The sequence below is a fragment of the Thunnus thynnus genome, chromosome 23 (genome assembly GCF_963924715.1).
Source record: "Thunnus thynnus chromosome 23, fThuThy2.1, whole genome shotgun sequence".
Taxonomy (NCBI): domain Eukaryota; kingdom Metazoa; phylum Chordata; class Actinopteri; order Scombriformes; family Scombridae; genus Thunnus; species Thunnus thynnus.
In genome coordinates, this window is record NC_089539.1 from 12,990,509 (window position 1) to 13,003,361 (window position 12,853).

General features: G+C 41.0%; 1 long non-coding RNA gene across 1 annotated transcript; it reads left to right on the top strand.

Moving 5' to 3' along the window:
- Nucleotides 1-1,306: 1,306 nt before the first annotated feature.
- Nucleotides 1,307-4,931, top strand: LOC137175769 (uncharacterized). The gene is made up of 3 exons (XR_010925710.1): nt 1,307-2,673; nt 3,773-3,849; nt 4,148-4,931. It is a non-coding gene; the product is annotated as an uncharacterized lncRNA (long non-coding RNA).
- Nucleotides 4,932-12,853: the final 7,922 nt, after the last annotated feature.

Consider the following 12,853-nt stretch of genomic DNA (forward strand, 5'->3'; position numbering starts at 1 on the left):
ACCTGCATTCTCTCTAATGGCCATCAGGGGGAGACTCCACTAGCTGCAAAAAGAAGTCAGATTGTATGGAAGTCTATGAGAAAATGACCCTACTTCTCACTTGATTAATTACCTCAGTAAACTGTTTCCTAATGAGTTTATGGTCTCAATTGCCAGTTTCAAGTCTTCTTCAATGCAGCATGATGTTCATTTTGTAAATTATGGCCCCATTCAGAGTAAAATAGATGATAAAGCAGTGCATGTTTAGGGCGTGGCTATGTTGTGATTGACAAGTCGCCACCACAGCGAAGACGCTATTTCACAGTGTATTTTCAGTTCACTAGGTAATTGTAACATTGTGGCCGCCTAAAAAAAGTCTTGTTCAGCATTTGGTTGTAATAAAAGACCCATCAATGAGTCAGATGATCAGTTCATCTGTTCATCAGTTCATCAGATCTTCAAATGCTTCATATCCCTAGAATCTGTACAACCCAAGTTAAAAGGTTATGTAAGTCAATAAACCATAATAATTGATATTGGTATTGAAATTGTGTCATATATTTAAAAAATAAAAAAATGTTTTTTCATCAAATTTTACTGAATAAACACACAAAACACATTGATCCAAAACATTTCTGAACGTTCTGCCTTGTGCAGAAAGTCTGAAACTTCCCACACCCGCGAAAATCACACACAACCCGCCACACACACACACACCCGCAAAAAACACACACACACCCACCATACACAAACACAGCACAAAAAACAACTCCCTAAAATGTAAAAAACAAACAAATAAATAATAATCCCTAAAAATGTACTTACATATCCTGATATGGATCGATGCCTTCAGCAAAATGGTCTTCATCCTCACTGAAGGAGTCCGGATCAGAAGAAAGTGCCTCTTCTGGTTGGTCACCACCTGCGAACAAAACCTCCAAAGCCTTCTTTTTTTCGTCATCACGACAAAAAAAGACAGATATATGCTCCAAAAATACACTTACTCTCTCAATATCTGAATCTGAATCTCTCAACTTTCTCTCAATCTCTCTGACTTCGACCTGCTTCTCCACTCTGCTCCACTCCACTCCACCGCGCCACCTCGCGTCATCACTACGTTTCACCCAGTTTTATTACCTACAGGTAACGTAATATACAGCGACCGTACAGCGAACGTACAGCGACCCACCGCGGTCAGTCTAGGGCCGCCCACGTGACATCCGTTTTCAAAGGGTTATATCGCTTTTCTCGGCTTGAGGAAAGTTTTACAAATATAAAACCTCCATGGATCAAAAGTTCATATGGTCTATGGTGTAGTCGTAAAAACTGCCATTTTATAAGACAGGGGTATGCTTTATCCCGTGATTCCAACACATGTGCAAAGCAGAAATCTGTAACTTTCTACATGCTGTTGCCCTCAAACTCCAGCAAACATGGCAGATCATTTTTTGTTGTATATTGTTTTGCTTCTAGCAAGTGCTACAAACCATTATGTTGCCAACGGCTACATCACCTCAACACAAAAACCTGCTACAGAGGATTGTGTTTACTGTGTGGGTGCAGGTAAATGGGGTTGGTTCCAACTGTTGAGCCTTTGTGGGCCCAACAAATCAAAACATCATTTATAGTGAGGGCATCTACCTGATGATCCTATAGACTTGCCTACACTCTTACACTCATGCACAAATCCATATTGATACCATGTTCTTTTATTTGGTAAGATTGATCAAGAGACATAAATCAAGTTTCTCATACCTGAAATTTTGCTAACAAGTGGCTATTGGTAAGACTAGTTGAACCAGTCATACAGTGATGGTATTTGGACAACTGAGTGGGCCATGGCATTCAGATGAAGTTGCCTATCAAGCCACTTGGGTCAGCCACTTTAGTTAAGCCTTAGCAGATACGGTGTAGATGACAGGTAATGCCACCAAGTATCTGCTCTTTCCTTGGGTGAGGTTAGGTAGGATGCAAGGACACTTAAAGGTGCACTAGGTCTGAGAAAGGTGTGAAGAGTTTTCAGATGTAACTATTTGTAAGACTACTGAGTGACTAGCTAGATAAGCAGGGTTAGGGTTAGGACGCTTTAAAGGTGCAATAGGTCAGAGAAAGGTGTGAAAAGTTGTCTGATATACAGAAACTATTTGAAAGACTGGTATTATGATGATATTCAATTCAGTCAGTTGGGTCATTCACAAAAGTTTACCCTGAGCAGGTATAATATAAGGGTGGGGCTTGCAAAAGGGCATCTGCTCTTTGTTTGAGTGAGAGTAGGATTTAAAGACAGCTTAAAGGAAAGTTAGGTCAAGGCTAGAGAACGGTGTTGCCAGTCATGAGGCCAAGTAGATTTATGACAGCACAACCTGATGCTTATTACAGGGCCTAGTGATACACACAAAAAAATGGTTGTTCTTAAGTGGTTCTTCAGCGGTTCTCTGGGGTGGTTGAGGTGCTATATAGCACCGCTGCTGTACAAAGAACCTCTTAAGCCCCTGTATGGTTCTTTAGAGGTTCTTCGGCTTTGTTTAGTTTAGTTGGGGAAAGAATAAAAAATTCATTAAAATACAGAATATTTCCTTAGGATAACACATTAAAGCAGTGATTGTCAATCTTTTTGCCCCCAAGGCCCCTCTATGTCTAAGGAAATATTCCAGGGCCATCAAAGGAGACCCCAGTTGGAGCAGTGACATTATAGTAAGTTATGTTAAACAAAGATACTGAAATGCCTTTGGCCTTACTGACAAAGTTTGAGACTAGGGATATCAACGGTTAACCGTTAATGGGTTAACCGCTGAGAATATTTTTAATGGTTAGGCAAGACATTCTTTTTGAATGGATAAAGTACCGGTGTAAAACCAACTTCTACAGAGAGTGTTGCATTATGGGTTGTTTGTAGCATTAATGTTGCTATGCTAGCGAGTGTCTTAAAGTCTGTTTATCGTGAGTGTGTTAAAGTCAGTCAGCACTAAAAGTGTCTCCTCAGTCCAGTTTAACCTGCAGGAGTTTCTGAAGGCTCGTTTAACGTGTTTTTCTGCTGCGGAGGAAATAAATTCATGACGAGTGAAAATGAGTCCAAAGCATGATGAGTACAAAAAATGTACTCATCATGCTCAAATCAGTGACACAGGATGCAAACTCACTGGCAGACAGAGCTCCCTCACCTTCATGCCAGACATAAAACAACATAAATTGTGACATTGGGGACGGCGAGTTTTGTCTTGTAGTACAGAGCTGACACTTTCAATCTTGGGCAGAGGAGAAGGGCTTGCAGATCCATGCAGACAACATGTTATATTAGCATTATACTGAAGCAAAAAGTTTGTTATTTAGCAAATTAGATGACACATCTGTGATCTGTACTATACAACACTGATGTTACAGAATGTTACATCTACTGATGACAATCTTAAGTAGCGATTAATCAATGAACGACAGGCTGTAACATTAATCATATAATATTAGCTTGCTATGAAGACTAAGCAAGCTAGTGGCTAACTTACTTCATTTATCATTGCCGTTTCAACAGTGGATGTAGTAAAACCCACAGACAGATGTAAAGGGTGACCAATAGCAGTGATTTATGAAAATAAATAAAAATGATGAAATATGGAGATATGAGGTTTCTGCCTGACAGCACATTTTAGCAATTATTTTCTTAACATGTATAATGTGTTTAGAAAGAAATCTCTGATTTTCCTTTACACAGACTTTAAAAAAAGTATGTACTGTAATGCACTTTGGGTAAAAACATCCACCATGTTATATTAAATTAATGAAGTTATTTTGTGTTAAGGCCTACAGTTGGAAGTGGCCATTCTGCTCTTGCCTGCATTGTTCAAGGAGGACCCAGGGTTTTTGTTTGAAGTTGAGGTGAGCCATGAACAGTTGACTATGGTGTGTGAAGCACAATCTAGTCAAAGCACTACACTCCTTGCGCATTTTGTTATGCTATAAAATTATTTCACATGCAAGCATTAGTTTTTTTTTTGGCGGTCTACACAAACTATTCTATCAAAGTGGAAAGAAAATTACATTAATTTACATGTAATGGCAAAAGTAAATGAGCAGTTGTATGGAAGTAGTAAAATTTTAATGTTAATTCATAAGATTTGCCTTTCAAATAAATGTGAGCAGAAGATGGTTAATACTATTATTCACTCTCCCCCAGGACCATGCTCAGACTAGCACTCCTGGCATCTCAACACTGAAGATGGTGCTTAAAGGCTGCGAGGAGGGTCACCCTATGCAGTATGACCACATTGTGCTCACATTAGTTGGTCAGTTGATCACAGAAGAGAGCGAGGACAACTCGATGGCACTGGGCCTCCTCCTGTGCGTATATTTCGTGTTTGGAATCCAGTATCCTAAAGGACTGAAAAAGACACTGACCTTTTTGGAGTGTGTTATTTTGAAATTGAAGGATGCAGCTGGACTTCCTGTCACAGTAAAAAGGTGTACAACTCAATCTGTGAGTAGACTGTAGGAGAGTATATAACTCAGTTTGCGAGTGTATGTATTAGTTTCGCTTACTCACTCACTCACCCTCACTCTAATGTTAAAAGCTCCTGACTAGTTCTTTATTTTGTTCAGAAAATCTAATGTAGGACTAAGCCTATAGGCCAAAAAGAGACCTGCTTACAGGGCTGCAGTAAATGGCTATGGGCCAGAATGTTTGTAAACCAGGACTCTCTCTTCCACAAAATTTAACATATTTTAAGCTTGTTGCAATATTTTGTATTTCTATATTGTATTTTTTGGAATATATGTGTTTTATATATTTATTTTTTCCCTGACTTGTTAGCATTGAATTTATTTGCTGAAAGAAAGAAATATAAAAGATTTGAAAGGATAATATATAGTTTCTTAGTAAACATTTAGTACAGGATTCGTAATCTTTTAAGTCACCATTTGGTAAGAAATTATTGTCATTCATGTTTTAAGTAAAAGTGTCATTTAGAAGCATACTGACTCATCTGTGGTAGTATGATTTAATTAAATAAGTATGGTGAATGTAATTTAAGGGCCCTACTAGCTTAAAAATGTTAAAACAACACAGTGCTATATGGCACCTCTAATGGTTCTACATAGCACCATTTGACAAAGGTGCTATATAGCACCCTTAAAGATAGGTGCTGTATAGCACCAAAACAGGTTCCCCTATGATTATGAGCCAAGGAACCATTGTTGGGTACTGTTAAGCACCATTTTGATTTATTATTTTTGCAATATATTGTTATATAGCACCTCTAATGGCTCTACATAGCAACATTTGACAAGGAGCTATATGGCACCAAAAAAGATCCCCTATGATAACAACACACTTTTGGGTACTATTTAGCACCATTTTTGTTAAAGCAATGTAGTGCTATTCATTTCATAAACTTTTCAGTGAAATCAGACGCCCCCCCTCCCCCGCCCCCCCCACTTACTATACCCATTTTTCGACTAACACCCAATCTTACTAATTTCGCTCTTTTCATTTTAACCTTTTTTTTCGAGTAACAATGGTTCGATGCTCTTTAAATTTTCACTCTTTTTCGGCCATTTTTTGGGTAACCCCCGGCCCTTACTCGTTTTACCCATTTTTCGGGTAACCCCCCGACCTTACTCGTTTTACCCTTTTTGGCCGACAACCAATCTTACTATTTCTACCCATTTCTCCATAAACACCCATCCCATATTTGTTTTATCATGTTTTCGGGAAGGTCCGACACCATTTTCATTTTCACCGTTTTTTGGCCATTTTTCCGGTAACCCCCGGCCCTTACTCGTTTTACCCATTTTTCGACCGACGACCAATCTTAACTGATTTTACCCATTTCTCTATGAAAACCCACCTCATATTCATTTTATCACGTTTTTTGGAAAATCCGATGCTGTTTTCATTTTCACCCGTTTTCGGCCATTTTTCGGGTAACCCCCAGCCCTTACTTGTTTTACCCATTTTTCTGCCGACGACCAGTCTCACTAATTTTACCCATTTCTCCATAAACACCCATCCCGTATTCATTTTATCATGCTTTCGGTAAGGTCCGACACCATTTTCATTCTCACCGTTGTTTCGCCATTTTTCCGGTAACCCCCGGCCCTTACTCGTTTTACCCATTTTTCGGCCATTTTTCGGGTAACCCCCGGCCCTTAATCGTTTTACCCATTTTTCGACCGACGACCAATCTTACTAATTCTACCTATTTCTCCATAAACACCCATCCCGTATTCATTTTATCTTGTTTTCGGAAAGGTCTGACGCCATTTTCATTTTCACCGTTTTTCGGCCATTTTTCCGGTAACCCCCGGCCCTTAATCGTTTTACCCATTTTTCGACCGACGACCGATCTTACTAATTCTACCTATTTCTCCATAAACACCCACCCCGTATTCATTTTATCACGTTTTTTGGAAGATCCGACGCCATTTTCATTTTTATCGTTTTTCAGCCATTTTTCCGGTAACCCCCGGCCCTTACTCATTTTATCCATTTTTCGGCCGATGACCACTATTACTAATTTTACCCATTTCTTTATGAAAACGCACCCCGTATTCATTTTATCACGTTTTTTGGAAGATCCGATGCTGTTTTTATTTTCACCCTTTGTCGGCCATTTTTCCGGTAACCCCCGGCCCTTACTCGCTTTACCCATTTTTCGGCCGATGACGAATATTACTAATTTTACCCATTTCTCCATAAACACCCACCCCTTATTCATTTTATCACGTTTTCAGGAAGATCCGACGCTATTTTTATTTTCACCCTTTTTCGGCCATTTTTCCAGTAACCCCCGGCCCTTACTTGTTTTACCCATTTTTCCGGTAACCCCCGGCCCTTACTGATTTTACCCATTTTTCGGCCGACGACCAAACTTACTAATTCTACCCATTTCTCCATAAACACCCATCCCGTAATGATTTTATCTTGTTTTCGGGAAGGTCTGACGCCATTTTCATTTTCACCGTTTTTCGGCCATTTTTCCGGTAACCCCTGGCTCTTACTCGTTTTACGCATTTTTCGGCCATTTTTCCCGTAACCCCCGGCCCTTACTCCTTTTACCCATTTTTCGGCCGATGACCAATATTACTAATTTTACCCATTTCTTTATGGAAACGCACCCCGTATTCATTTTATCACGTTTTTTGGAAGATCCGATGCTGTTTTTATTTTCACCCTTTTTCGGCCATTTTTCGGGTAACCCCCGGCCCTTACTCATTTTACCCATTTTTCCAGTAACCCCCGGCCCTTACTCGTTTTACCCATTTTTCCAGTAACCCCCGGCCCTTACTCGTTTTACCCATTTTTTGACCGACGACCAATCTTACTTATTCTACCCATTTCTCCATAAACATCCATCCCGTATTCATTTTATCACGTTTTCGGGAAGATCCGACGCCATTTTTATTTTCACCCTTTTTCGGCCATTTTTCGGGTAACCCCCGGCCCTTACTCATTTTACCCATTTTTCCAGTAACCCCCGGCCCTTACTCGTTTTACCCATTTTTTGACCGACGACCAATCTTACTTATTCTACCCATTTCTCCATAAACATCCATCCCGTATTCATTTTATCACGTTTTCGGGAAGGTCTGACGCCATTTTCATTTTCACCGTTTTTCGGCCATTTTTCCCGTAACCCCCGGCCCTTAATCGTTTTACCCATTTTTCGGCCGATGACCAATATTACTAATTTTACCCGTTTCTCCATAAACACCCACCCCGTATTCATTTTATCACGTTTTCGGGAAGATCCGACGCCATTTTTATTTTCACCCTTTTTCGGCCATTTTTCTGGTAACCCCTGGCCCTTACTCGTTTTACCAATTTTTCGGGTAACCCCTGGCCCTTACTGATTTTACCCATTTTTCGGCCGACGACCAATCTTACTAATTCTACCTATTTCTCCATAAACACCCATCCCGTATTCATTTTATCTTGTTTTCGGGAAGGTCTGACGCCATTTTCATTTTCACCGTTTTTCGGCCATTTTTCCCGTAATCCCCGGCCCTTAATCGTTTTACCCATTTTTCGACCGACGACCAATCTTACTAATTCAACCTATTTCTCCATAAACACCCACCCCGTATTCATTTTATCACGTTTTCGGGAAGATCCGACGCCATTTTCATTTTTATCGTTTTTCTGCCATTTTTCCCGTAACCCCCGGCCCTTAATCGCTTTACCCATTTTTCGGCCGATGACCAATATTACTCATTTTACCCATTTCTTTATGAAAACGCACCCGGTATTCATTTTATCACGTTTTTTGGAAGATCCGATGCTGTTTTTATTTTCACCCTTTTTCGGCCATTTTTCCGGTAACCCCCGGCCCTTACTCGTTTTACCCATTTTTCGGCCGATGACCAATCTTACTAATTCTACCCATTTCTCCATAAACACCCATCCCGTAATGATTTTATCTTGATTTTGGGAAGGTCTGACGCCATTTTTATTTTCACCGTTTTTCGGCCATTTTTCCGGTAACCCCTGGCCCTTACTCGTTTTACCCATTTTTCGGCCATTTTTCCGGTAACCCCCGGCCCTTACTCCTTTTACCCATTTTTTGGCCGATGACCAATATTACTAATTTTACCCATTTCTTTATGGAAACGCACCCCGTATTCATTTTATCACGTTTTTTGGAAGATCCGATGCTGTTTTTATTTTCACCCTTTTTCGGCCATTTTTCTGGTAACCCCGGGCCCTTAATCGTTTTACCCATTTTTTGGCCGACGACCAATCTTACTAATTCTACCTATTTCTCCATAAACACCAACCCCGTATTCATTTTATCACGTTTTCGGGAAGATCCGACGCCATTTTCATTTTTATCGTTTTTCAGCCATTTTTCCTGTAACCCCCGGCCCTTACTCGTTTTACCCATTTTTCCGTTAACCCCCGGCCCTTACTGATTTTACCCATTTTTCGGCCGACGACCAATCTTACTAATTCTACCCATTTCTCCATAAACACCCATCCCGTAATGATTTTATCTTGTTTTCGGGAAGGTCTGACGCCATTTTCATTTTCACCGTTTTTCGGCCATTTTTCCGGTAACCCCTGGCCCTTACTCGTCTTACCCATTTTTCGGCCGACGACCAATCTTACTAATTCTACCCATTTCTCCATAAACACCCATCCCGTAATGATTTTATCTTGTTTTCGGGAAGGTCTGACGCCATTTTCATTTTCACCGTTTTTCGGCCATTTTTCCGGTAACCCCCGGCCCTTACTCGTTTTACCCATTTTTCCCGTAACCCCCGGCCCTTACTGATTTTACCCATTTTTCGGCCGACGACCAATCTTACTAATTCTACCCATTTCTCCATAAACACTCACCCCGTATTCATTTTATCACGTTTTTTGGAAGATCCGACGCCGTTTTTATTTTCACCCTTTTTCGGCCATTTTTCTGGTAACCCCCGGCCCTTACTGATTTTACCCATTTTTCGGCTGACGACCAATCTTACTAATTCTACCCATTTCTCCATAAACACCCATCCCGTAATGATTTTATCTTGTTTTCGGGAAGGTCTGACGCCATTTTCATTTTCACCGTTTTTCGGCCATTTTTCCGGTAACCCCCGGCCCTTACTCGTTTTACCCATTTTTCGGCCGACGACCAAGCTTACTAATTCTACCTATTTCTCCATAAACACCCATCCCGTATTCATTTTATCATGTTTTCGGAAAGATCCGATGCCATTTTCATTTTTATTTTTTTTCTGCCATTTTTCCGGTAAGCCCCGGCCCTTACTCGCTTTACCCATTTTTCGGCCGATGACCAATATTACTAATTTTACCCATTTCTCCATAAACACCCACCCCGTATTCATTTTATCACGTTTTTTGGAAGATCCGACGCCATTTTTATTTTTATCGTTTTTCAGCCATTTTTCCCGTAACCCCCGGCCCTTACTCGTTTTACCCATTTTTCGGGTAACCCCCGGCCCTTACTGATTTTACCCATTTTTCGGCCGATGACCAATATTACTAATTTTACCCATTTCTTTATGAAAACGCACCCCGTATTCATTTTATCACGTTTTTTGGAAGATCCGACGCCGTTTTTATTTTCACCCTTTTTCGGCCATTTTTCCGGTAACCCCCGGCCCTTACTGGTTTTACCCATTTTTCGGCCGACAACCAATCTTACTAATTCTACCCATTTCTCCATAAACACCCTTCCCGTAATCATTTTATCTTGTTTTCGGGAAGGTCTGACGCCATTTTCATTTTCACCGTTTTTCGGCCATTTTTCGGGTAACCTCCGGCCCTTACTCGTTTTACCTATTTTTCGGCCATTTGTCGGGTAACCCCCGGCCCTTAATCGTTTTACCCATTTTCCGGCTGATGACCAATCTTACTAATTCTACCTATTTCTCCATAAACACCCACCCCGTATTCATTTTATCACGTGTTCGGGAAGATCCGACGCCATTTTTATTTTCACCCTTTTTCGGCCATTTTTCCCGTAACCCCCGGCCCTTACTCGTTTTACCCATTTTTCAGCCGATGACCAATATTACTAATTTTACCCATTTCTCCATAAACACCCACCCCATATTCATTTTATCACGTTTTCGGGAAGATCCGACGCCATTTTTATTTTTGTCGTTTTTCAGCTATTTTTCCCGTAACCCCCGGCCCTTACTCGTTTTACCCATTTTTCGGCCGATGACCAATATTAGTACTTTTACCCATTTCTCCATGAACACCCACCCCGTATTCATTTTATCACGTTTTTTGGAAGATCCGACGCCGTTTTTATTTTCACCCTTTTTCGGCCATTTTTCGGGTAACCCCCGGCCCTTACTCGTTTTACCCATTTTTTGGCCGACGACCAATCTAACTAATTCTATCCATTTCTCCATAAACACCCATCCCGTATTCATTTTATCACGTTTTCGGGAAGGTCTGACGCCATTTTCATTTTCACCATTTTTCGGCCATTTTTCCGGTAACCCCCGGCCCTTACTCGTTTTACCCATTTTTCGGCCATTTGTCGGGTAACCCCCGGCCCTTAATCGTTTTACCCATTTTTCGGCTGATGACCAATCTTACTAATTCTACCTATTTCTCCATAAATACCCACCCCGTATTCATTTTATCACGTTTTCGGAAAGATCCGACGCCATTTTCATTTTTATCGTTTTTCAGCCATTTTTCCTGTAACCCCCGGCCCTTACTCGTTTTACCCATTTTTCGGCCGATGACCAATATTACTAATTTTACCCATTTCTCTATGAAAACGCACCCGGTATTCATTTTAACACGTTTTTTGGAAGATCCGATGCTGTTTTTATTTTCACCCTTTTTCGGCCATTTTTCCCGTAACCCCCGGCCCTTACTGGTTTTACCCATTTTTCGGCCGACGACCAATCTTACTAATTCTACCTATTTCTCCATAAACACCCATCCCGTATTCATTTTATCTTGTTTTCGGGAAGGTCTGACGCCATTTTCATTTTCACCGTTTTTCGGCCATTTTTCCGGTAACCCCCGGCCCTTACTCGTTTTACCCATTTTTCCCGTAACCCCCGGCCCTTACTGATTTTACCCATTTTTCGGCCGACGACCAATCTTACTAATTCTACCCATTTCTCCATAAACACCCATCCCGTAATGATTTTATCTTGTTTTTGGGAAGGTCTGACGCCATTTTCATTTTCACCGTTTTTCGGCCATTTTTCCGGTAACCCCTGGCCCTTACTCGTCTTACCCATTTTTCGGCCGACGACCAATCTTACTAATTCTACCCATTTCTCCATAAACACCCATCCCGTAATGATTTTATCTTGTTTTCGGGAAGGTCTGACGCCATTTTCATTTTCACCGTTTTTCGGCCATTTTTCCGGTAACCCCCGGCCCTTACTCGTTTTACCCATTTTTCCCGTAACCCCCGGCCCTTACTGATTTTACCCATTTTTCGGCCGACGACCAATCTTACTAATTCTACCCATTTCTCCATAAACACTCACCCCGTATTCATTTTATCACGTTTTTTGGAAGATCCGACGCCGTTTTTATTTTCACCCTTTTTCGGCCATTTTTCTGGTAACCCCCGGCCCTTACTGATTTTACCCATTTTTCGGCTGACGACCAATCTTACTAATTCTACCCATTTCTCCATAAACACCCATCCCGTAATGATTTTATCTTGTTTTCGGGAAGGTCTGACGCCATTTTCATTTTCACCGTTTTTCGGCCATTTTTCCGGTAACCCCCGGCCCTTACTCGTTTTACCCATTTTTCGGGAAACCCCCGGCCCTTACTGATTTTACCCATTTTTTGGCCGACGACCAATCTTACTAATTCTACCCATTTCTCCATAAACACCCACCCTGTATTCATTTTATCATGTTTTTTGGAAGATCCGACGCCGTTTTTATTTTCACCCTTTTTCGGCCATTTTTTGGGTAACCCCCGGCCCTTACTGATTTTACCCATTTTTCGGCCGACGACCAAGCTTACTAATTCTACCTATTTCTCCATAAACACCCATCCCGTATTCATTTTATCATGTTTTCGGAAAGATCCGATGCCATTTTCATTTTTATTTTTTTTCTGTCATTTTTCCGGTAAGCCCCGGCCCTTACTCGCTTTACCCATTTTTCGGCCGATGACCAATATTACTAATTTTACCCATTTCTCCATAAACACCCACCCCGTATTCATTTTATCACGTTTTTTGGAAGATCCGACGCCATTTTTATTTTTATCGTTTTTCAGCCATTTTTCCGGTAACCCCCGGCCCTTACTCGTTTTACCCATTTTTCGGGTAACCCCCGGCCCTTACTGATTTTACCCATTTTTCGGCCGATGACCAATATTACTAATTTTACCCATTTCTCCATAAACACCCACCCCGTATTCATTTTATCA